This window comes from Bidens hawaiensis, unplaced genomic scaffold (genome assembly GCF_021521415.1).
Source record: "Bidens hawaiensis isolate Kalapana, Puna unplaced genomic scaffold, B.hawaiensis_p1.1 tig00000888_1, whole genome shotgun sequence".
NCBI lineage: Eukaryota > Viridiplantae > Streptophyta > Magnoliopsida > Asterales > Asteraceae > Bidens > Bidens hawaiensis.
In genome coordinates this window covers 3,776,076-3,800,063 of record NW_027491051.1, presented here as the reverse complement: position 1 = coordinate 3,800,063, position 23,988 = coordinate 3,776,076, and positions in this window count along the sequence as shown.

Sequence of the window (23,988 nt, the reverse complement as noted above, 5' to 3'; positions counted from 1 at the left end):
TCTGTTAGCATCATTAAAACACATGCTTGGTAAAACATAGCTCTATCAACATATTCTGATAAAATCGTTCCGCGGGTTACGCGCGAACATTTCTGGGAACTGTGCTCGTCTATGCAAAGTGGCGCTGCCACTACGAGCTAAAAATAAGTAATACCGTCCCGCGGGTTACGCGCGAACGTTTCAGGAAAATGTGCTCGTCCATGCAAAGTGGCGCTGCCACTACGAGCTAAAACAATGTATTATCGTCCCGCGGTTTACGCGTGGACATTTCTGAAAAACCGTGCTCGTCTATGTAAGTGGCGCTGCCACTACGAGCTAAAATAACGTATTACCGTCCCGCGGGTTACGCGCGGACGTTGTGCCGGAAAACAAGGCGCTCGTCCATGCAAAGAGGCGCGACCCCTACGAGCGGGCTCAAACCCATAGTACTGCCCCATGACCATACTAGGCACTCGTCCATGCAAAGAGGTGCGACCCCTACGAGTGGGTGGATCAAACCAGCAGTCCCTACCCTTAGAGTTCCAATGGTAAAGTGATCACTTACTCGTTCTTGCGCACTCTTATCGAAAACCAAAGTTAACTGTTCGCATTGCTCATCATGAAATATAATTTAAACACATAATCGCTTGCATAGCTTGTAAGTATACCATGATAAAATGTAAATTAAACACGTGTCCCTCGCCCCGAAAACAGGTTAAAAACAGTGAAAATAGTGAAATGGGGGCTGTGAGACTCACCTGTGGTTCTTGTTAAGGGATTAATCGAGATTCGGGTTTTCTTGGTGTTGGCCTCGGAATCGAAGGTCTAGAATACGATTAAATAACAAATATATATATTAAGATCAAGATATAAGGGTTGGAAAGTAGATCTCAAGGTTATAATCTCGGCTTACCTAGTAACAGGATCGGAGCTGGAAACAACGGATGCTTGGGAAAAGATTAGTGCAAGTTTGTAGTTCTTTGAAGTGTGTTTTGGGTGATAATTTAGGCTACAAATTTATAGGCAAACTCAAGGGAACATAATCCCTTGCTTTAGGGAATTGTAATCTTTTGAAATGATGATAAAGTATGGAAATTATTATTATTTATTAAAAAGAGTAGAAAAGTAGATTAAAGATTCTGATTTGATATGGACAGGACATGCAGGGCTGTGGCTGGTGAGAGTGGGTGGCTGGCAGTTGACTTTTACAGTTTGCTTTTTCAGTGCTTTAGACAGTGTACAGTAAAAAGTAGAAGTTTTCTGAAACACGCTACCGCCCTCTTTTGGGCGGGGACAATTTCCTTAAATCTGAACATTTTGACTAAGTGTTCTGCGCGTATAACTTGGTGCGCATAGCTTTCTGCGTGTAGAACATTTCTTTGCTGCGGGTAGGTGCGTAACCTTCTCGCAGTTAGGGACATTTGAGTTTCATTTGTAGATTCTCCAGGTGGTTTTGGTATTTCAACATAGTGATCAGTCATGTTGAAGTCAATTCCATCCTGGAGCTTCAGACAAACTAGCTCTCAAAGTTCCCGCCATGCGGGTAGGTTAGTTCCCTTCCGCACGCGCATAAACGATGTAGGATGCACCCGCCTTAGCATCATGCGGGATGGTCAACCCATAGACAACATAACGTTTAAGTTACATGAAAACATAAGGCCAATACGTTCACGCATGGCGCATATAACATATGCTCACGCTGGTTCTTAACATGGTGCGCTCGCGCAGGGCGCACATAACACATGCACGCGCTGACTAACATGGCGCGCTCGCGCAGGGCAAACATAAATGCCCGCGCTGATTCTAACATATGCTCGCGCCGGGCGCACATAATGTGCCCGCGCTGATTCTTAACATAGCGCGCTCGCGCAGGGCGCACATAACAAATGCACGCGCTGACTAACATGGCGCGCATAATATTTACAATCACCTAATTATTAGGTTGATTACTTAGTTTAAGGGGTTGGGAATTTACCGGGTGTCACAAATGGTCGATGATGACTTTATAAAAGAAATTTGAGGGGGAGCATCAACCTTGATTGGAATGATTGTGAAGATAAATTGGTTTAAAAAACTAAATTAGTCTTGAGTGGAAATGTCGAACACTATTAAGCAAGCCAGCAAGGTTAGTTGCTAAATGCTATACACAAAAAACGGTAATTATCTTTAAGAAACCTACTCACATGTATCACGAAAAGTTTACCTGAGGATCGTTGCGGCAGTAATAGCTCATTTTGACTTAAAGCCGCTACATCATATGAATGCCAAAACTACATTCCTTAAATGACATATATGAGGATGTGTTCATGGCTCATCCTGAAGGCAAAATCATTATATGGGTTAAAACAATCATCACAACTATGATATTTAAAGTTTATTGAAACCATAAATAAACAATTTTTATTAAAATTGAGTGATCTATACATCTACCTCACAAAAAAAATCAACTTTTCTATACTCGTATGTATGCTCAAGTCTATATTTGTACATATATCCATTATATTGTTGGAATGTTTGGCCTTAATCAATCTAATTGTGACCTAGATCATTAGGAGGCAACAAAGAGCATTTATGATATCTATAAGGAATGAAAGACTATAATTCATGACATGCAAAATAACTAATATTTTGGAAATAGTTAGCTATTGTTATTTTGACTTTGCTAAATGTAAAGATGATAAGAAATCAATTTCGGGGTACATTTTTTAAGAAAGTTCATGCCATGGGATGTTAATAGATCTGATAAATGGACACAAAGTTGTTAACTGCATATCATGACCATTAAAGATTTACTTTAATAACTCTATTGTCATAGTTCTCGATCAATAAAAGTTCGAGTGACGTTAACTTATTCGTAATCGTACGTGAACGGATAGAGGAAAATAATTTTTGTATTGAATACATTAGCAAATGTTATCAGAACCGATAACTAAAAGGTCTCCCGCCTATTACTTTCTGAGAACTTATAATGCGGATGGATATTAGTAGAGACCTTGTAAAACAGCATATATAGTGTGTATCCGTTATTATGATTTCCTCAAATTTTTGTTTTGTCTATGATAACATGATAAAGTTGTGTGCATTTAATGATCTATAGACAAAATTATACAATGGTTTATTTATGTCATTTTGGTTTTATGATTAAGTGCAATAAGTTGAGAGTTTAGTATAACTATTGGGGGTCTCTAATTGACTTCAATCCAAATTATTGTAACTCTCTATTATAGTTTCAATATGAAACTTGATGACTATTATAATTTGGCTAAACTTATTTATGCTCATAACAAATAATCACTCGGTCAAATTGAGGAATGTTGGAAATAACCTTTTATTATGGCCTTACAATTCATTTGATTAAACTATATCAGACAAATTTAGTCTTCGACAATACTTGATGGAAGTAAAAGATTACCCTTATATTCCTATTAATAGCATTCCTCATAACTAATTATCATCATGGGAGATCTTTAATATTTCTCACTGACATTTGATGTGGTCTAAAAATTACATATTATTATATAAATATTTCTTACGCTTTAAATACTTTTAATCCATGTTTTTATTGAATATTATTTTTAGTTGGCTCATATGTGAATTTTTAACGTTCTAATAGATAATGAGTAAAATTGGATAGTTTTACTAAACTTGAGACAAGCGAGTAAATCGATTTAACAATACTAACCTACTAATCCATTTATTTTATACACTTATTTATGTATATTATAATAAGTTTAAAGTCTAAAATAAAATGAGTGCATGTTGAAAATTTGAATGATACGTAGAATCATAAATTAACTTTTTAATTGTTATTCTATATTGTGACACTAATATTTAGTTTGGCAGATGTGCACGTGATCAGACAGTGGAATTGGACAACAATGATATCAATATTTACATTGAGCCAAGGAAATATCAGTGGGCTGGAAATTAATGTTTGGGCTTGTAAAAGGCCGAGGTTTAGAAGGTTTGGATGTCGGTTAGTTTGTCTTGGAAAAGAAGATATCATAAAATATAAGAATGGGGCCGAAAAAGATATTGGCAGCAGAGAGGACACGGCATTCGGCATACATCAAAATTATTATTTGTTTTGTCTTTGAAGCTGAGCAACAGTGAACACAAAGAAGAATATTATAGAGAGATAAAGCACTTTGGTTCAAGTGGAGATCGTTTGGGTTCAACTTCTACTCAACCAAGCATCATCATAGTCGGTTTGAATTTATTATTTTAATTACGAGCTCGGTTGTTGCACTTTATTATTTTAGTTTCTTTTATTTTAAGATGTTAGGCTAAACTTATTAGACTGCCTAGGTCGTGATGAACTATTGTTCGGTTTGATTTTCTTTGGATTTCGTTTTGTTATGGATTTTATGTTCTAAGTAAATTGTTAAGTTTGAGTTAATTGATGCGTATGATTTCTTGGTTTTGTTTACTTGGATTTATTGTTTTACATTGCCCTTGTTGATTGTTTCATAGTATAGGGTTTTGTTAGGTCATTTACTGTGTGTTCTTGGCTAGTTTGTGATTAATATGCATTAAAATCATAAAAACAGTAAAATCAAGTAAATAGATAAAAGTGAACTGCCAGCCTAGAAAGCTGTAAGGTGATAGGTTGTTGATAGATCTTTGCTTGACGGGATTGCTAGATTTAGTTCTTTGTAAGGAGTCCGTCTAGTTTTGATTGTCAGCTTAGTCTATTAAGTTAATTAAGTCTGCTTTGCTATCTTTGAATTCCGCGCTGTAAGTTAGGTTTTCGTCATAAAGATACTTAGACATAAGCTATTAAATAACCGTAAGGAAGTTTAATTAATAAACTGGTGGGTATTAAAACTTGTTAGAAATCCATAGGCTTCTTCTTGAAGTTCAAGGGTCTTGTTCAGGTTTTCTGTCAAGGGTTTATTTTATGATCCCAATTCCATAACTTGCGTTTTTCCATTTAAATTAATAACCGTAACTTTGGGGATTCCGGCCTGGGTAGTTATCTTAATCATCTGAATTAATTCAAGTTTAATTAAATAATTATTTAGTTTAAAGTAATGATTATGTTTTATTATTATTTTATCAATTAGGGTTTGTTTTAATTAGTTTTAATAATTAGTTTAAATCCCCCTCAAATATTATTAATAAATAGTCGTGTCTTGTAGTTGAGTCTAATTTGCTAGTTTCGTAATTTAAAGAGTCTGTGGGTTCGATATCCGGACTTACTTAGCTGTACTAGAGTCGATCGGTTCACTTGTCGGTTAGTAGTTTAAGTTAAGTTTAAGGGTCTAGAGTATTACTTAGTGTCTAGATTAGTATAATTTTAGTTAATAATTATTTGACTACTTTTAGCACATCAAGTTTTTGGCGTCGTTGCCCGGGACACTTAGCGACTGCGTTATTAGCTTTACTTGGACTTATTTGCTACATACGTGCTATTTGTTTTATTTTCGTTTGAGTCGTAGGAGTCTAATTTTTAAGTTTTATTTTATTTTATTTTATTTTCGAGTATTTTATTATAGTCTACCCATTTGGTCTGTTGCGTTTTTTTTCAGGTATATGCCACATCTTCGTTCGCAAGGACCATTGCTAGATAATCTGGATTTTTCTCCGCTCAAAACCGAGACCAGCTCGTCAGCAGAGAAAAAAACACCAGAAGCTACATCTACACCAAAGTCGTCACCACACAGTTCACCACACACCACCCCACCAGAAAGTCCTAGAGTCCAACCACAAGTTCAAATGGCCGACCCAAGGACAATTGCTGCTCAAGCCTTCGATGGCTTAACCGGAAACCAGTCATGCATCGTTTTCCCCGAGATCGACAATCCCAACTCGTGGCAGATTCCGTCATACGTCATGAACAACATCGTTCAAACTAATCAGTTTCATGGGAACGATGACGAAGATGCGCCGACTCATATTAACCGACTTTACCGCGTTTTGAAAACTTTTAAATTGCAAGGTGCTACTGAAGATGAAATTTTCTTACATCTTTTTCCTTTTTCACTTACAGGTAAAGCCTCTATTTGTCTTGACACGCAGCCACCTGGCACGTTCACCAATTGGGAAGCACTACGTTCTGCATTTATCAAGAAATACTTCCCACCGGCTAAAGCGGCTGTTCTTCGCGATCAGATTCACTCGTTTCACATGGAGCCGGATGAACAATATTGTCATGCTTGGGAGCGTTTTCAGAGCTTGTTGTCTCGATGCTCACAGAATGGTCTCACACCATAGGCTCTCGTGGAGAAATTCTACAATGGGTTTAACTACGAAACCCAAGTTCGGTTCGACACAGCCGCGGGAGGAAGTCTACTGGCTAGTAAGAATGTCGCCGAATGTAACGAGATGTTCGAAAGCTTCGCTCAATCGGACCTCGCCAAAGGGCCACGACGCGGGAATTCCATTCCCGTTAGCAGTACATCCTCATCTTCTCGAGGTGTACACCAGGTTAATCTGGACATTACTGTAGCTTCTGCTTTGGAATCATTGACCCGAGAGGTGAAAGAACTTAAGACAAAGGTGGACAAGTGTGAGTTTTGTAGAGGTGGACACAACACTTTGGAGTGCCCAGTGATGAATCAGCAAGTCGATTATGTTGGTGGGCAGAATAGGTTTCCAAACAACAACTTCAACAACAATCAGAATTGGAACACCTACAAGAACCCGAATCAGAATAACTCCAACTGGCGTCCGTCAGGCGCACCACCCGGCTATCAAAATTCTTACAATCAAGGACAAGGTCAGTACAATAATAATAATAGTAACAATGGTACTAATGTTCAAAATAATGTGCAGGATCCTAATGGAAGCATGGGAGAGGAGATGATGAAGCAAATCTTGGAGAGAGATCAAGTCACACAGAAAAAGTTGACCAAACACGATATGCTCATCAAGAATCAACAATCTTCTATTCTCGATATTCAAAGAACCGTTGGTGATATTGCTCGTCGTCTCGAAGAAAGGCCTCAAGGACAGTTTTCGGGTTCTACTCAGACGAATCCGGCCGCTCAACTGAAAGCAATTACTACTCGTAGCGGAAGGGTTTTGGGTCCCGAGGTAGTTAAAGAAACGGGTGGAGTTGAAGAAGAGGAAGCGGTTGATGAAGAAATTGAGATGGAAGCCCCGGGTAAGTCACATAGTAAAACACCAATAATTGAGCCACAAGTTGAGAAAAACCCGGTCGTATTTCGGCCACCACCCGATATTAATATTGCCCATGTTCCTTATCTCGCTCGTCTCAAGAACCAAAAATACACAAGGGAATACGGGCATTTTCTAGATATGTTTCGACAATTAAAGATTAATCTTCCGTTTGTTGAAGCACTCCAACACATGCCAAAGTATGCGAAATTTTTGAAAGATTTACTTAAGAGAAAAGATCGGTTGGGAGAGGTTTCGTCTATTCCACTTAGCGGGGATTGTTCGGCGGTAGTGTTGAACCGGGTTCCGGAAAAGTTGTATGATCCGGGTGTGTTTACAATCCTGTGCACGTTCGGAAGTGATATGATGAGTCAAGCGTTTGCGGATTTGAGTGCGAGTATAAATCTTATGCCGTATTTGTTGTTTGAGAAGTTGGAGTTGGGTGAGCTTACATCGACTCGTATGTCGTTGTCGTTGGCGGATCGTTCGGTTAAGTATCCGCGAGGTATTATTGAGAATTTATTAGTGAAAGTTGACAAGTTTGTATTTCCGGTTGATTTTGTAGTACTTGACATGGAGGCCGACGAGAAGGTCCCCATTATTCTCGGTCGGCTGTTTTTAAGAACGGCTAAGGCTCTTATTGATGTGTATGAGGGGCGAATTACACTTCGGGTTGGTGAAGAGAATGCTTCTTATGATATTGCAAATTCGATGAAGCACCGGGATGATAGTGATGATGTTAGCGGTCCATGCCATTTGGTATATTTTCTAAACTCTTTTATTCGGGTTTTGATAAATGTCTTGATTATATTTGTGGAACCAATTTGGTTGGGATGGATGTGGATGAGGAGTTGACGGATATTATGGAGGATGATGAGGAGGAATTGGTAGATGATGTTACTTGTTCGGCGGAGAACATGGAGGTTAGTGAGATTATTTGTGAAATAGAGGCGGAAAAACCCGCTCCATTGGAATTAAAGGTTCTTCAATCACATTTAGAATATGCGTATCTTGAATAGGGCTCGGGTTTGCCTGTTATTGTTTCGTCTAAGTTGAGTGAGGAAGAAAAATCAAAGTTGATAGAGGTATTGAAGGTGAATAAAGGGGCGCTTGCATGGAGACTTTCATATATTCAAGGTATTAGCCCCGCTTATTGTACCCACTGGATTTTGATGGAAGATGAATATAAACCAGTGGTTCTACCCCAAAGGCGTTTGAATCCAAATATGCAAGAAGTTGTCAAGAAAGAGGTGCTTAAGTTGTTGGATTCCGGAGTGATTTATCCGATTTCTGATTCTCCATGGGTAAGTCCGACTCAAGTTGTTCCAAAGAAAGGGGGGATGACGGTTGTTATGAATGAGAAAAATGAACTTAACCCTTCGCGTACGGTTACCGGTTGGCGGGTTTGTATTGATTACCGGAGATTGAATGATGCTACTCGCAAAGACCACTTCTCTTTGCCGTTTATTGATCAAATGTTGGAGCGTCTCGCAGGTCAGCAATTTTATTGTTTTCTTGACGGTTTTCAGGTTATTTTCAGATTCCAATCGCACCGGAAGACCAAGAGAAGACGAATTTTACTTGTCCGTATGGTACATATGCGTATCGTCGCATGCAGTTTGGGTTGTGTAATGCTCCGGCTACCTTTCAGCGTTGTATGGTGGCAATTTTTCAAGACATGATAGAGACGTCCATGGAGGTTTTTATGGACGATTTTTCGGTGTACGGTAATTCTTTTGATCGTTGTTTCGTTAATCTTGAGAAAATGTTGAAAAGGTGTATTGAGACGAAGTTGATGTTGAATTGGGAAAAGTGTCACTTAATGGTGACGGAAGGGATAGTCTTGGGTCATAAAATTCCAAGAGATGGTATAGAGGTGGATCGGGCGAAGATTGATACGATTAGTAGGCTTCCTACACCGACAAATGATAAGGCCATAAGAAGTTTTCTTGGTCATGCGGGTTTTTACCGGCGGTTTATTAAAGACTTTTCAAAGATTACCCGCCCGATGACCCGTTTATTAGAGAAAGATGTCCCGTTTGTGTTCGATGAAGATTGTTTGAAGGCGTTCAAGTTTCTGAAAGATCAACTTGTAAGTGCTCCTATTCTCGTGTCACCGGATTGGAATTTACCGGTTGAGCTCATGTGCGATGCGAGTGATTATGCGGTTGGAGCGGTTTTGGGGCAAAGGTGTCAGAAACATTTTCACCCTATTTATTATTCAAGCAAGACGTTGAATGATGCCCAAGAGAACTACACCTCCACCGAAAAGGAACTTTTAGCCGTTGTGTTTGCATTTGACAAGTTCCGGTCTTATCTCGTACTTTTTAAGACCACCGTTTTTACCGATCATGCGGCTTTGCGTTTTCTCTTCAATAAGAAAGATGCGAAGCCCCGTCTCATACGGTGGATTCTTTTACTTTCCGAGTTTGATATAGAGATTAAAGACAAGAAGGGGGCGGAGAATGTTGCGGCGGATCATCTTTCCCATTTAGAAGATCCGAAGAGAGAAGAAATTGGTGATAGATTCCCGCACGAGTCGATTGATTTTGTTACGGCCGAAAAGCAAGGTTTGCCATGGTTCACCGATTTTGCTAATTTTTTATCTACGGGCCTCGTGTTGAAAGGGATGACTACTCAACAAAAGAAGAAGTTTTTTCGGGATGTTAATCGGTATGTTTGGGATGATCCTTTTCTTTTCAAGATTGGTGGTGACCGAATTCTTAGAAGATGTGTGTCGAAAGAAGAAGGGTTGAATATTCTGAAGCATGTTCATGAAGGTTTAACGGGAGGACATCATGGAGCGCATGCCACGGCTCAAAAGGTATTTGATTGTGGTTTTTATTGGCCGTCGGTTGTAAAAGATGCGATGGAATTTGTTAAAACGTGTGATGCTTGTCAACGCACCGGAAATATTTCATTGAAAAATGAGATGCCTCAAACCCCCATACAAACTCTTGAAATTTTTTATGTTTGGGGCATCGATTTTATGGGACCGTTTCCCGTTTCCGGTGGTCACAAGTATATTTTGGTGGCGATAGATTATGTTTCCAAGTAGGTTGAAGCCCAAGCATTGGCCACAAATGATGCTCGAGTGGTTGTGAAGTTTTTAAAGAAGTTGTTTACTCGTTTTGGAACTCCACGGGCAATTATTAGTGATCGAGGAACTCATTTTTGTAATTCCGTCATGGAGAAAGAATTAGCTCGTTATGGAGTTACTCATCGCACCTCTACTGCTTACCACCCTCAAAAAAATGGTCAAGTTGAGAATGCTAATAGAGGGGTGAAGAGAATTTTGGAGAAGACGGTTGGGATAAGTCGGAAAGATTGGCCAGAGAAGTTGGATGACGCGTTGTGGGCATTTAGAACCGCGTACAAGACGCCGTTGGGTACTACACCATTTATGTTAGTTTACGGTAAAGCGTGTCATCTTCCCGTTGAGTTAGAGTACCGGGCGTTTTGGGCATTGAAGACGGTAAATGTTGATCTTACCGTGGCCGCTAGAAAGAGGTATTTTCAAATTCATAAGTTAGAGGAGCTTCGTGATGCGGCATATTCTCGACCGTTGGATATCAAGGAAAAGACGAAGGTTTTGCACGATCGACGTTTAAAGGGAGGTAAAAACTTCAAGAAAGGTGATAAAGTATTATTATTTAACTCTTGTTTGAAGTTATTTGCAGGAAAATTGAGATCGAAATGGACGGGTCCATATGTGGTCAAAGAGGTTTTTCCGTATGGTGTAGTGGAGCTAGAGAATCCGGACAATGGAAGTTCATGGAAGGTGAATGGTCATCGTTTGAAGCTATATTTAGGAGGGCCAGAAGAGGCGATCGAGATGGAGGAAACTCCACTCGAACCGTCATCTCAAATCACCGCATAGATTCTTGAGTGAAAACTCAAGTGTAGAGTTTGTAATCCTATACCGTTTTTTATTTTATTTTTATTTTTGAGTCTTGTCAGGTCACTAACGTAGCTTTTTGTAGTTTTTCTTTGTTTTTTGTGTTTTTCAGATTTGAAGAAAGATTGATCTAGAGGCGATCCCCGAGGTTGAGTATAACAAAAAAAAATAAGTGTGGGGATGGAGTAGCAGCTGAGTCGTATACTTTATATTTATTTGTTTGCTGCTCGTTATTCATGTTTTATATATTTGTGGGTTGGTGAAGTACTTTGAATGCATAATATCTATCAGTTTGATAAGATATATTTCTAGATATTGTTTGTTGAATTTTTGCCGCTTATGTTCGTGTGTGAGAGAAGGTGGTACCGTTTGCTGAGCACGTTCGTAGCTGGAGGGCAATCATGAAAGAAGACATTGGCATCATGTTTCATTCGCATATTACCAGCTAAGTCTTTTCCATTATCTAGCTTGTTAATTTTTTTATTTTGTTTTTGTTTTTAATTTTTAGGTTCTTATTGTTTTTGTAGTCCGACTTTATTTTTATTTTATTTTTTTGTTTTAAGTCATCCTTATCCTTGCATTGAGGACAATGCAAAATTTAAGTGTGGGGATAGGATATTTGAGTCGTAGTTTAAATTGAGTTTTTGTTTGAAAAATAGTAAAAAATTGAAAAAAAAATAAAAAAAAATAAAAAAATTGAAAAAAGTTCGTTAAAAAATGTCCCTTGAATCTAGTTTTTGCGTTAAAGTGGGAGATGATGATATTTATCGGAAATTGGTTTTTCAAACTACTAATATTATGAGATAAATAAAAGAAAGCACACTTAACTTAGGATGTGTCGGTAGGCTCAGCCTTGAAAATGAAAGGGCAATTTGATAAAATGGGTCGGAAATCTCTTGTGGGTAAAGCGTTTTGTCCGTAGAAAATAATTAATGAAAGGTCAGCCATACTCAAGACTCAATTTTTGGTATGAAAAAGTGGAAATATCAAAAAGTTTGAAAAGTTTAAAAAATTGAATACGTTATCATATGATGCTTTGGTAGGTTTAACGTTAGAGTATTTCGTGTAGCCTGTGATATAAATCTTAAATTGCTTAGCTTTAGTGTTTTTCATATCATTGGCGTTGGTTTTATAACCTTAAATCTTGTATTGATGGGATGCCCCGGGTCCGGAGACCATGGGTCTGTATGCAGTCTATTCATCTGGGTATTCACAATTCCAAATGGGGTTGTGAATATTTAAAATTAAGCTAAAAAAAGAGAGAGCAAACCCGCAGTTATCTGCCATATAAGTCTTTAAACATGATCACAAAAAGTACAAAAGTACAAATGCATTACAGACTTGATAATCCACGCTGTTAGCCATGTGGGGTCCCCTTGCTCGCGTCTCATTACCATTAAGAAATGGACCACAAGGGACAAGCTACATGTAAGCCCTACAGATGAAATTTTGCATATTCACCTATGGTAATGGTTCGGTGTATTGCTTGATAACGGGGGTATGTCATGTTGTGGGGAACACTAGCTATTAAATAATTGAACCTTAATAATATCTAATGGCTGCTTGGTAGACTTTGATGCTTAAGCTTAGGTGAATAAACAATACCCTTGATCGTCTTAATTATTCAAAAAAAAATAGGGCAACAAAAAGTTTTAAATCTGCTAATTTTGATGTTTAAGTCAAGTTGGGGTGGTCTGGTTCGGTAAAAGCTGAAAATAAGCGGGTCTTAATTGTGTAAACCACTGAGTAATATAATTGTCAGATCATATTTGTCCCGGTAAAGATTAAGGCATGGGTTTAAGTGGACAAAAATATCGGTGATCGCGGTTTTTGCGTTTTTCTAAGCTTGAAAAATTAACTTATATGTTTGTAAGACTATATTTTCCGATTCTGATCCAACTGCATTAGACTTTTTCAGGGACGAAAAAAGAGTAAGTGTGGGGATATTTGATGTGGACTAAAAAATACATATTATTATAGAAATATTTCTCACGCTTTAAATACTTTTAATCCATGTTTTTATTGAATATTATTTTTAGTTGGCTCATATGTGGATTTTTAACGTTCTAATAGATAATGAGTAAAATTGGATAGTTTTACTAAACTTGAGACAAGCGAGTAAATCGATTTAACAATAATAACCTACTAATCCATTTATTTTATACACTTATTTATGTATATTATAATAAGTTTAAAGTCTAAAATAAAATGAGTGCATGTTGAAAATTTGAATGATAAGTAGAATCATAAATTAACTTTTTAATTGTACTCTATATTGTGACACTAATATTTAGTTTGGCAGATGTGTACGTGATCAGACAGTGGAATTGGACAACAATAATATCAATATTTACATTGAGCCAAGGAAATATTAGTGGGCTGGAAATTAATGTTTGTGCTTGTAAATAGATAAAAGTGAACTGCCAGCCTAGAAAGTTGTAAGGTGATAGGTTGTTGATAGATCTTTGCTTGACGAGATTGCTAGATTTAGTTCTACGTAAGGAGTCCGTCTAGTTTTGATTGTCAGCTTAGTCTATTAAGTTAATTAAGTCTGCTTTGTTATCTTTGAATTCCGCGTTGTAAGGTACGTTTTCGTCATAAAGATACTTAGACATAAGCTATTAAATAACTGTAAGTAAGTTTAATTAATAAACTGGTGGGTATTAAAACTTGTTAGAAATCCATAGGCTTCTTCTTGAAGTTCATGGGTCATGTTCGGGTTTTCTGTCAAGGGTCTATTTTATGATCCCAATCCCATAACTTGCGTTTTTCAATTTAAATTAATAACCGTAACTTTGGGGATTCCGGCCTGGGTAGTTATTTTAATCATCTGAATTAATTTAAGTTTAATTAAATAATTAATTAGTTTAAAGTAATGATTATGTTTTATTATTATTTTATTAATTAGGGTTTGTTTTAATTAGTTTTAATAATTAGTTTAAATCACCCTCAAATATTATTAATAAATAGTCGTGTCTTGTAGTTGAGTCTAATTTGCTAGTTTCGTAATTTAAAGAGTCTGTGGGTTCGATATCCGGACATATTTAGCTGTACTGGAGTCGATCGGTTCACTTGCCGGTTAGTAGTTTAAGTTATGTTTAAGGGTCTAGAGTATTACTTAGTGTCTAGATTAGTATAATTTTAGTTAATAATTATTTGACTACTTTTAGCACAACAACACTATAAGAATATTATTGATCATCTTCCATTATCATCCCATCAAAATTGAGGCATTATAACAAAAATCACTATGACTTCATCATTATCATCAAAGATCATGTTCCTCGCAAGTTAATCTTATTATATTTTGATGTTTATTAGCTTTCATGAAGAAATCTAATATTAGGGTTTTTATTCCACGTGTACTCAAAAATATAATCAGCATATATATTATTTGCGGAATATAAAAAATATAAGAATATTATTGATCATCTTCCGTTACCGGTGCCTCACATTTGGACATTGGATTTACTCATAAACGCAATTCTATTCATCAGAGTTAATTAAAAACATACGCGGAATATAAAAACATTCATAAAAGGTTACATAATTCCATAACTTGTCTTAAACCAACAACTTGTCTTTCAAAAACTAAGTAATTAAAACATAACACGTCTTGAGTCTCCCGATGCCAGCATCTTATTCAATGCCACGTGTTCCCCTCAAGCGAGCTGCCCCATCCTACTCACCTGCGTGCATACTAAAAGTCAGCTACGCTGAGTGAGTTCTAGTTAATACAATCAACATACAATACGCTCTTATATTACATACTTGCCCTCATTTACTTTCTTTCATACATACTTAAGTATATACTTTCATTCTTACTCTTATACTTTCTTTCTTTCATATTTCATATTTTATCTTTCTTTACATATTTACTTCTATGTTTTAAAGAGCCTTTCGCCCTATCTTCACAGATATTATTAGGGTATGCCACCCTTCTTCACAGATATTATTAAGGTCTGCCACCCTCCTTCACAGATATTATTAGGGTCTGCCATCCTTCTTCACAGATATTATTAGGGTCTGCCACCCTTTACCGTCAATTCCTTCATGTCCGTCAATTCCTTTCATAATCGTCAATTCCCTTTCATTTATATATTTTACGTACTGCCTTTCATATTTATATATTCTATAACGTACATACTTCACACATATAACATATACATAAGCAATCATATCATTTAACTAACCCCTGACGGTACATGCAATATCTGAAGATCGTTCATGTACCGTCAAGCATTCTTTTATATCAACACATATATCATAATAGGCATACACTTACCACTTAAGGTAAATGTATTAACTAATCACATCGAGTATGCACACAGCCCCAAAAACATAACAAGGAATGGAGCTAGAAACTCACCTGAATGCGGTTACGTTCACCGTTAATAGTTATTCCCTTCTTGAGCTGTGCACGGCTAACTGTATAATATGTACATGTATCAATTAACTATTTCTACTCATATCGTATTTCAATCTTTATATAACCCATAACGAACGGGGTCCGGGGGCAGCGCCCCTAGCAGCGGGGTTCTAAGGGCGGCAGCCCCTGGCAGGGTCCAAGGGGCAGAGCCCCTGGTTGGGGTTAAGTTGCCAGGTCAGCTTGGAAAAATTTTATTTTCATTAACTGTCTTGACACATTTTCTATTAATATTTTAAATTATTTTCTAAGTTGGGCTTATTTACTAAGCCTAAGATAATGGGCCAATTTGCTTTATATTAGATATGGGCTTAGCTGATTCAGGTCCATCTGTCCGTTATGGTATCTGGGCCCAACTGGACTCAGGCCCAAATCCAAACAAATTAGAGTGACCGAGAACGCTTGGCCGAGAACCTGTTATGGCCGAGAACTATGGTCTGACCGAGAACTCAGGCTTGACCGAGATCTCGGGTTAACCGAAATCTCATGTTTGGCCGAGAACCCTCAAACTTGGCCGAGAACACCAAGTTCAGCTCATCATTCCGTTTTTATGTTTCTACCTTACTCAGTTACTGTTCTAGGGTTCAAACCATGATATTTTAACCCCTTTTTACCGTCATTCATAACTGTTTTACACCCATTACCATCGCGACTTCAAGATTTAACCCGTTTTAGACATAAAGCTTAAACCTTTATAGGGTTAAAACGTTCTAGGCTAGATCTAGGGTTTCCTTTATGACCCGTCTATATCTATGAGTCCATTTCATCCATTTTAATCATCAAGTTTTATTTTTATGAAACATCTAGACCCGATCTACTCTAGGGTCAAGTTTCATGGCAAAACGTCCATCAAAATGTATCCTTTAATCGTAAAGAACGCACCTTTTGACGTTAGTAGGGTCACGGCTAGCTTGATACACGACCTTGGACTCGTTAGCTCACTTGTATGATCGAAGATCTATGATTACTAGGATCGGTTTATGGTTTGGATAATGGGTGGCGGCTAAGGAAGGTATTTATGGCTTAAGTGTGTGTTTTAAGGTGTAGAGAGAATAAGATGGATAAGTTGGATGGAAATGGAAAGATTTAGGGTTTAAGGGGTATTTATACACCCTTAAGCCCATGGACCTAAGGCCCATCTTTCCTTTTTAGTCCATTATTAATTCTCTCTAATTAGCCTACTTCTCTTTCCCTCATATATTATTTTATTTATAAAACCAAGCAAACTTTTCCGTTAAGAATAATATAAAATATTATTATTTGAAATTCGGGATGTTACAAGTCTTCCCTCCTTAAAGAGGTTTCGTCCCCGAAACCTAACTATTACATAAATAGGTTAGGGAAAAACTTGCGCATCTCATCCTCAGCTTCTGATGTGCTTAAAACAGTTAATAAATATTAACAAAATTAAACAAGTAATAAAAACAAGACATAAGACTCAACTAAACAAAACACCGGCAAGTGAACCGGTCAATTGTACTAAGCTAAGTAAGTCCGGAATATCGAACCCACAGGACTCTATAAATTACGTTAAATAATTAATTAGACTCGACTTACGACACGACTATTTATTATTAATGTTTTAAGGGGGATTTTAAACTAATATTAAACTAAGAAAACAAATAAGCAAGTAAACGAGAAACGAGCAATCAAACACAAGATCGAAACCAATAAGAGAAGGAATCTACCTAGTTAAGAATCCCATGTATCAACAATCATCAAGCAATAAACAAATAACATGATTATGGAAACTGATTTATAAACGTATTCATCTAATAAACCCTAAAGGACCCTTTGGCAAGATCCGATTGAGCGAAGCTCTCAAACATCTCGTTACATTAGGCGACATTATTCCTAGCCAGTAGACTTCCTCCCGCGGCCGTGTCGAACCTAACTTGGGTTTCGTAGTTCAACCCATTGTAAAATTTCTCCACAAGAGCCCATGGTGTGAGTCCATTCTGTGAGCATCGAGACAGCAAGCTCTGAAAACGCTCCCAAGCATGACAATATTTCTCCCCGGCTCCATGTGAAACGAGTGGATCTGATCACGAAGAATAGCCGCTTTAGCCGGTGGGAAGTATCTTTTGATAAAAGGTGAACGCAATGCTTCCCAAGTGGTGAACGTGCCAGGTGGATGAGTGTCAAGCCAAGTAGCTGCTTTACCTGCAAGTGAAAACGGAAACAGATGTAAGAAAATAGCGTCTTTGGTAGCACCTTGTAAATTAAAAGTTTTAAGAACGCGGTAAAGTCGGTTAATGTGAGCCGGTGCATCCTCATTATCATGCCCATTAAACTGTCGTTCCCGTGATCAAAAATCCCTATTTGATTAGTTTGGACGATGTTGTTCATGACGTATGAAGGAATTTGCCACGAATTGGGGTTTTCGATATGGGGAACGACGATGCATGACTGGTTTCCGGTTAAGCCATCGAAGGATTGAGCAGCAATTGTCCTATTGTCGGCCATTTGGACTTGTGGTTAGACTCAAGGACTTTCTGGTGGTGAGCTGTGCGGTGACGAATTTGGTGTAGATGCGGGTTCTGACGGTGGTTTCTCTACTGACGAACTAGCCTCGGTCTTCAACGGAGAAAATCCAAGATTATCCAGCAGTGGTCCTTGCAAACGAAGATGTGGCATAAACCTGAAAACGCAAAAGACCAAGTGAGTAGACTCGAATACTTAAAAATAAACTAAAATAAACTAAAACTTAAATTAGACTCCTATGACTCAAACAAAAATAAAACAAATAGCACGGATGTAGCAGATAAGTCCAATCAAAACTAATAACGCAATCGCCAACAGTCCCCGGCAACGGCGCCAAAAACTTGATGTGCTCAAAACAGTCAATAAATATTAACTAAATTAAACAAGTACTAAAAACAAGACCTAAGACTCAACTAAACAAAACACCGGCAAGTGAACCGGTCAATTGTACTAAGCTAAGTAAGTCCGGAATATCGAACCCACAGGACTCTATAAAATACGTTAATTAACTAATTAGACTCGACTTACGACACGACTATTTATTATTAATGTTTTAAGGGGGATTTTAAACTAATATTAAACTAAGAAAACAAATAAGCAAGTAAACGAGAACCGAGCAATCAAACACAAGATTGAAACCAATAAGAGAAGGAATCTACCTAGTTAAGAATCTCATGTATCAACAATCATCAAGCAATGAATAAATAACATGATTATGGAAACTGATTTCTAAACGTATTCATCCAATAAACCCTAAAGGACCCTTGACCAAATCAAATGAAATCCCAAAGAAAGTTATTAGATTATTAAGCAACCAGTTATATTGATTTCCGCAAAGTCATCAAATAGGGTTAATTAATAGTATCTTAGGCAAGCAATCTTACGAAACACTAAACCCTAGATAACTTGATAAGCTAAACATGACATCATGAACATGGATCAACACGATAAGCAAGAATATTGTCACTAATTATCCTAGCATGCAATTAACCAAGACACATGAACAACTCCTCACCTTACAGCTATTGGAATTTAGCAAAGCATTTAAAACCTTAACCAACTATCAACAAGCTTCTATGATCTAATAGGCCTATTCAACCATAATAATCAAAACACCAAGTAATGATTAAACATAAACCCTAAATCTAAGAACACAATCAATAGATAAAAGATCCATGTGAAGCAATAGTTAACAATCAATCAAGATAATAAATACTTATACGCATCATGAAAACAAAACCAAGTCTTTTACAATTAATATAACGAAACCATAATCAAACAATTGTCCAAAGCAAGAATCAAGTTAAAAACATGTTCATCAAACCTAGGTAGACATGAAGTCTAGCCTAGAATCATTATTAAAAATAATCCAAAACAAGTATTAAAAACAAAGAGGAAAGACATGACAAATAATGAACAAGGAACGAAAGTTAGAGCGATAAAACCCTTTGCGATTGATCCTTGAACACCCGGATGAAAGAACTCTTGATCCTCCTTGATTCCTAGCTTTAAATCACCTTCAAACCCTTGATAATTCTCTCAAAATCGGCAGCCCAAAGTTGTAGAATCGGCCAGGTTTGCAATCCTTTATATAAAACAAGAAACGGACTCGGGCTTTGCAACTTTTGGCTTACCAGAAGGCCTAGGCGCCGTGCGAAGGCATATTGCCTTTTGCCTTCGCGCGGCGGCGCCCTCCAAAGATGGATTCCGGAATTTTCTTTATTTATTTATTTGTTGCTAAATCTTGTTAATTATCTTCCTTGAATCCCAAGAAACACTTAGAACCCTATAGACCTTCTTTTCCTTGACTTTCAAACCACCATCTATATGCAAATAAATCAAAAATCGTAAGTGAATTAATCATGTGATCAATGACGAGCAAAACGAGAATAAACTTCTCATAAAATGATAGAAAGAATTAAGTTTAACGTGAAAGACACCAAAAGATTTAAAACATGAAAAGCATATAATACTTGACTCAAAACTTAAATAAATAAAAGATAAACGAAACTCGAACTAAAACGAACTCAAAACATTAAATATACAAAACTTTACAAGGGATTCAAGATGTATAAATAGACGTATATCAAATATCCCCACACTTACTCTTTTTTCGTCCCTGAAAATGTCTGATGCAGTTGGATCAGAATCGGAAAAATACAGTCTTACAAACATATAGGTTAATTTTTTAAAGCTCAGAAAAAGCAAAAACCGCGATCACCGATATTGTTATCCACTTAAATCCATGCCTTCTTCTTTACCGGGACAAATAAGATCCGACAATAATAGTACTCAGTGGTTTACACAATTAAGACCCGCTTATTTTCAGCTTTTACCGGACCAGACCACCACAACTTGACTTAAACCTCAAAATTAGCAGATTTAAAACTTTTGTTGCTCTATTTTTTTATGAATAGTTAAGACGATCAAGGGTATTGTTTATCCACCTAAGCTTAAGCATCAAAGTCTACCAAGCAGCCATTAGATATGATTAAGGTTCAATTAATTAATAGCTAGTGTTCCCCACAACATTACATACCCCCGTTATCAAGCAATACACCAAACCATTATCATAGGCGAGTATGCAAAATTTCATTTGTAGGGCTTACATGTAGCGTGTCCCTTGTGGTCCGTTTCTTAATGGTAATGAGACGCAAGCAAGGGGACCCCACATGGCTAACAGCGTGGATGATCAAGTCTGTAATACATTTGTAGTTTTTGTGATCATGTTTAAAGACTTAAGTGGCAAAAAACTGCGGGTTTGCTCTTTTTTTAGCTTTATTTTAAATATTCACAACCCCATTTGGAATTGTGAATACCCAGATGAATAGTCGGCATACAGACCCATGGTCTCCGGACTCGGGGCATCCCATCAATACAAGAATTAAGGTTATAAAACCATACGCCAATTATGTGTAAAACACTAAAGCTAGCTGTTTAAGACTTATATCACAGGCTACACGGCATACTCTAACGTTAAACCTACCCAAGCATCATATGATAACGTATTCAAATTTTTAAACTTTTCAAACTTTATGATATTTCCATTTTTCATACCAAGAATTGAGGCTTGAGTATGGCCCGACCTTTCATTACTTATTTTCTACGGACAAAACGTTTTACCCACAAGAGATTTCCGACCCATTTTATTAAATTTGCTCTTTCATTTTCAAGGCTGAGCCTACCGACACATCACAAGTTAAGTGCGCTTTCTTTTATTTATCTCATATTATTAGTAGTTTAAAATCAAATTTCCGATAAGCATCATCATCTCCCACTTTAACGCAAAAAACTAGATTCAAGGGACATTTTTAAAACATTTTTCAATTTTTTAATTTTTTTCTATTGTTTTTAATTTAAAGCAAAATTAAACTACGACTCAAATATCCTATCCCCACACTTAAATTTTGCATTGTCCTCAATGCAAGGATAAGGACGAATTAAAATAAAAATAAAATTAAAAATAAAGTCGGACTACAAAAAACTAAAAATCTAAAAATTAAAAACAAAAGCAAAATAAAAATAAAAAGTTAACAAGCTAGATAATGGAAAAGACTTAGATGGTAATATGCGCATGAAATATGATGCTAGAATCTTCTTCCATGAATGCCCTCCAACTACGAGCGTGCTCAACAAATGGTAACTCCTTCTTTCACGAACGCAAGCGGCAAAACAAAACAAACATATCTAAAATGCATCTTATCATAATGATAGATATTAAGCAATTAAAGTGCTTTCACCAATAAATATATAAAATATAATAATTAGCAGCAAATAAATAAATATAAAGTATACGGCTCCACTGCTACTCCATCCCCACACTTTTCTTTTTCAATATACTCTTCCTTGGGGATTGTCTCTCTAGCTCATTCAATCTTCAAACTCGCAAAACTCAAAAACACAAAAACAAAGAAAAACTACAAAAAACTACGTTAGGGACTCAAAGAAAATAAAATAAAAATAATAAAATATACAAACTCTACACTTGAGTTTTCACTCAAGAACCCATGTTATGCGAATCACGTGGCGGACCGAGTGGAGTTTCCTCCACCTCGGTAGAACTCCAATGCCCTCACAAATTCCGAATCACGATCTGACCATTCATCAATCTTGGTATTCTTCTTTCTAACCCCACAAACCTTTTCAAACTTATGCTTTCCACCACCTCTTTCTCCAACACACTTAACCGTTACCCGAGAATTCGAAACCTTTCGCTCCTTCCCCACACTTAAACTCACTGAACGGGAATCGTCAATACTAGGATCCATGCCCGAGATAGATGATTTTATCGAGTAAACTGGGTGACATGGATCAATGAGACCGTCTTGACCACTCGAATGCCTCATGGACTTCGCCAAATAAGTGGCATTATCATCACCGGCTCTAAGATTTATCTTGCCTTCAAACACGTCAATGACCGCCCTAGCGGTACGTAGGAATGGACGACCCAAAATAATAGGAACTCTCTCTTCGGCCTCCATATCTAAAACAACAAAATCCGCGGGAAAAACCAAATTATCTACCTTCACGAGCAAATTCTCCACGACACCCCTCGGATACTTAACGGAACGATCGGCCAAAGACAACGTCATACGAGTAGGAGTGAGCTCTCCTAGACCCAATTTTTCATATAAAGAATACGTCATGAGGTTCATGCTAGCTCCAAGATCGGCCAATGCTTGACACGTCGTATCACTTCCGAAAAGACATGGGATGGTAAAAACGCTGGGGTCGGGTAATTTTTCCGGTACTTTATTCCGAACTACCGCAGAACACTCTCCATTCAGCGGTACAGTCGACAGCTCCTCCAGCTTATCCTTTCTTTTAAGATCTTTAAAAAATTTGGCGTATTTCGGCATATGCTGGAGGACTTCAACAAACGGGAGGTTGACATTTAATTGGCTAAATATATTAAGAAAATGCCCGTAATCCTTCGTATACTGTTGATATTTTAGACGGGCGGGATACGGGACATAGGCAGGGTTAATGATGTGTGGTGGTGGCCGAACTCCAACCGGCTTCTTCTTAACTAGTGGCTCAATAATCAGTGTTGTAACTTGTGACTTACCCGGAGCCTCCATTTCTATCTCTTCATATATCAACTCATCTTCCCCATCTTTCTCAACTTCTCTACTATCTACCTCCGGACCGAAAACCCTACCACTACGAGTGGAGATGGAGTTCAATTGACCAGCCGGATTAGTTTGAGGAATACCCGAAAACAGACCTGGAGACCTTTCTTCTAAACAACGAGCAATATCACCAATAGTTCTTTGAATATCGAGAATAGAAGATTGTTGATTCTTGAAAAGCAAATCGTGCTCGGCAAACTTCTTCTGTGTAACTTGATATCTCTCCAGGATTTGCTTCATCATCTCTTCCAAACGCCCAATTCCACCATTCGAATCCTGCACATTATTTTGAACATTAGTATTATTGGTATCATTATCATTAAAATACTGACCTTGTGCTGGAGCATAAGAATTTTGAAATCCGTGTGGTGCACCCGGCGGACGCCAGTTGGAATTATTCTGATTCAGGTTTTTGTAGGTGTTCCAATTCTGATTATTGTTGTTGTAATTGTTGGGAAATCTAGTCTGACCAGCAACAAATCGACCTGTTGATTCATCACCGGGCACTCCAACGTACCATGTCCACCTCTACAAAACTCACACCTATCCACCTTGGCCTTCAGTTTCTTAACCTCTCGAGTTAGTGATTCCAAAGCAGCTGCCATACTAGTACTTAGATTAACCTGTTCTACACATCGAGCGGATGAGGATAACTGCTAACGGGAGTAGAATTCCCGCGATGTGGCACTTTGGCAAGGTCCGATTGAGCGAAGCTCTCAAACATCTCGTTACATTCGGCGACATTCTTCCTAGCCAGTAGACTTCCTCCCGCGTCCGTGTCTAACCGAACTTGGGCTTTGTAGTTCAACCCATTGTAAAATTTCTCCACAAGAGCCCATGGTGTGAGTCCATTCTGTGAGCATCGAGACAGCAAGCTCTGTAAACGCTCTCAAGCATGAAAATATTGCTCCCCGGCTCCATGTGAAACTAGTGGATCTGATCACGAA